General features: G+C 42.5%; 1 pseudogene; it reads right to left on the minus strand.

Moving 5' to 3' along the window:
* Window positions 1-2,143: 2,143 nt before the first annotated feature.
* On the minus strand, window positions 2,144-3,009 carry LOC105085524 (myelin-associated neurite-outgrowth inhibitor-like; annotated as a pseudogene).
* Between the last annotated feature and the right edge of the window lie 370 nt (window positions 3,010-3,379).

Consider the following 3,379-nt stretch of genomic DNA (forward strand, 5'->3'; position numbering starts at 1 on the left):
TTCACAGATATGGAGAACAGATTTGTGATTGCCAGAAGTGTGGCGGGGGGTGAGGGGTGGGAGAAATGGGTGAAAGGAGTCAAAGGTACCAACTTTCAGTTATAATGTAAGTAAACACTGGGGACTTAATGTACAGTATGGAGTATGGTGACTATAGTTAATAATGCTGTATTGCATATTTGAAGATTGCTTAAAAGTTCTCATCACAAGAAAAAAAAATCTGTAACTCTGATAATGGATGTTAACTAGACTTTTTGTGGTGATCATTTTGCATTTTTACAAATATTGAATCATTATGCTGTACTCCTGAAACCTAATATAATGTATGTCAATTATACTTCAATAAAAAAAAAGAAAAAATGATTTTTCCTACTATGTTTCTTAATGTAAAACAGCACATGTTCATTCAGAGTAAACTAAAACTACAGATAAGTAAAAAGATGAAATAAGCATATAGGGGCATTTTAAGAGAATACTCATGATAGCTCTTATACAAGAAAATGGTAAGCCTTTCTTTTTTAGGAGAAGTCTATGAATTTACAGTTTAAATATCTATTTAAGAAAGTATTGGAAACATAAAAATCAGGGAGTGATCCACTACTACAGTTGACATATCAACCTCTTAATATTGCCTTAGGAGAATTAAAAAAAAAAAAGTTGGACGAGTTAAATTGTTTCACAAAGACCTTTATCCAAAATTACTCTCTCATGAAAAATACTTCAAGCAAGCTGCCTATAATGCAACGTTCAAGCATTAAATTAAAGGTCAAGAATATGCTAATGAGAAGCATGCAAAGTTCAGAATCCTTTCATCCCTGCTGACCAACTGTCTCTTCTAACTCTTCTTATTGTCCTTACCTCTGATTTTATAAATACCTTTTGCATCTCATTAATTCATATTCCCCTATTGCTTTCCAACTCTATTCAGCAGCAGAACAGTTCCAGAAATCACATCCACCATAACTCTCAGGACAAGTTATCAAATGATAAACTAAAAAGTTTTATTGCCAAGTCTCATTCTCTTTCCCCATCATTATGCTGCTGTCCTTATTATAGACTAACTGGAAGGTGCCAAACACATAACATAACTGCTACCACTCCCCACTTCTACAACCCAGGTGTGGCCTCAGAATTATTCTTAATGTTGAATTCAAGCAATAACTATTACTCAGTGGAATCTGTTACATGAGATGAAACTTCTGCAGCATCCCTGGAAGCTAATTAACTAAACTACAGAGAAAGCCTCTGTTAAGAAAACAGACACACTTCTTGTTACTGGTTATACCATGAGACTATATGTGGCTCCAGGTAGCCTTTGAGAAAGTTGCCCTTGCCTAGTTGTAGCTTTCTGTTATCAACTCCATTTTTCATTAGACCGGCTACTGCTTCTATATTCCCCTCCTTTCATTCCTAACCTGCCTTTATATCACTCTACTACTTTATTCTTTATTCCAATGTAAAACATACTCTTTTTTTATTCCCCTGATTCCAGAAAAGGTAAATTGCTTCCCCTCTGTGACTAAATTTCCCTTAATTTCAGGTCAAAATTTCTCAAGATATAGATTTTCCTTCTACAATAAAGACCAAATAATAGTGGCTTTAAATATATAAACATTTATTTCTCACATAACAAGTCTGAGGGTGAGTAGTCCAGAGCCAGTCTTGGTTACAGATTCCTTCTTTTTTTTTTTTTTTTTTTTTTTTATAACTTTAAGACTTTACATACATTACAACAGTGCATGAGTGATACAGGTTGTAAAATACTATTCTATCCCTTTGGATTTTGCATATGATGGTTCTGCATCAGTCACTGCAGGTAGGTTGAGCAAGCATTGTTTTTGTGTTTGTTGTTTTGAACTTGCATTCCACTAGGTATGATTCAGAATAGATGAATACTCCCTTTACATTACAGTTAGCTAAAAAATTGCCTGGCAGCCCACAAAACAGGATTTGCTCTAAGACCAACCAAGAGTCAGGTGGAGACTGAGGACGCTGGGGCGGGCTGGGCCAGCGGCAGTAGTGTTTAGCTAAGTGTGGAGGGCGTTAAAAAGAGAGTCCTGGTTGGAGGCGAGGCCTGCAGCACTAGCTGTGGAACCTTCAGGATGTGGCTGCGCAGCTCCATCCTCGAACATTTGCAGAGCGATCACAACTGAGGGGGCACGTAGCTGTAGGTGGGCGTCCCTGGGGCCCAATACATGGGCACAGTGACAGGGTGGGGGGGTCACAGGAGTGGGGGAGTGGGCAGTTAGCAGGGTACCTGCTGACATGGCCATAGTGGTCCCTGCCATCATGCCCATAGTGATCCCGTTGCCTCTGGATGGAGGGATGGGCGCAGGGTACACAGTCGCCGTCATGCCTTTGGGCGGTGTGGTGGATGACGTGAGGGGGCGCCGTGTACAGGGGCTGCATGTAGTACGTGCCTTGTTGTGCATACGGGCTCTGCTGGGGGTAGGCACTTCGCACGGCGTACACAGCAATCTAGTAGGGGTTGGGGGAGGAGCAGGGCGGCACTGCCCTGCTGGTGGGGGAACAGGACACTTTGTAAGGTGTACCAGGAGTGTAACCTGTTTGGAAGGTAGGATTCACTCCAGGGTACATGTTGGGGGAGTAGGCAGGAGCTGCTGCGGCGTAGCCCATGGGGAAACCAGCTGGATAACCAATTCCTTTGGCATTTGCATTGGGAACCCCAGAAGAACCCGGGCTATAAACAGGATTCAGGATTTCAAGAATGCACAGTGCGGGCAGCCTGGGCCTCGGTGGCCAGCGCTCGCCAGTCTGGTGGGGGCTCGGCGGTGGGGCTCGGCACGGGGCACGTGCAGCGGAGGCCTGCTCTGATGCCTGGTTGAGCCGCAAGGCCTGGTCGCCACCGCCGCCGCCGCCACCTCCACCTCCCCGGCTTGCGCTCCCGCTCCCCTGCTCAGTACGGCAAGGCCCGGCCTGCTCTCCCCGCAGACGGTGCCCCTTCTGTCTTCTGAATTTGTCATTGTCACTATTGAAGTGCCAGCTCATATTTTACATGGCTGCCCCAGTTATTGCCATCTTTACATATTAGTTAGTTGGATGGGGAGAAGGAAGTGGAGGGTATGTCCTTTCCTTTCATTAATTTTTAAATTTTTTATTGACGTATCATTGACTTAAAATGTTTCAGGCGTATAGCAAAGTGACTCAGATATAGATATATTTTTTTTTCTTCAGATTTTTTCCAATATAGGTTATTAAAAGATATTGAATATACTTCCCTATGCTATACAGTAGGACCAGCTGTTTATCTATTTTATATATAGTAATTAGTATATGTAAATGCCAAACTCCCAGTATATTCATCCATCCCCCTTTTCCCTCCTGGTAACCGTAAGTTTTTTTTTTCCTATTATCTATG

The sequence above is a fragment of the Camelus dromedarius genome, chromosome X (assembly GCF_036321535.1).
Source record: "Camelus dromedarius isolate mCamDro1 chromosome X, mCamDro1.pat, whole genome shotgun sequence".
Lineage (NCBI taxonomy): Eukaryota > Metazoa > Chordata > Mammalia > Artiodactyla > Camelidae > Camelus > Camelus dromedarius.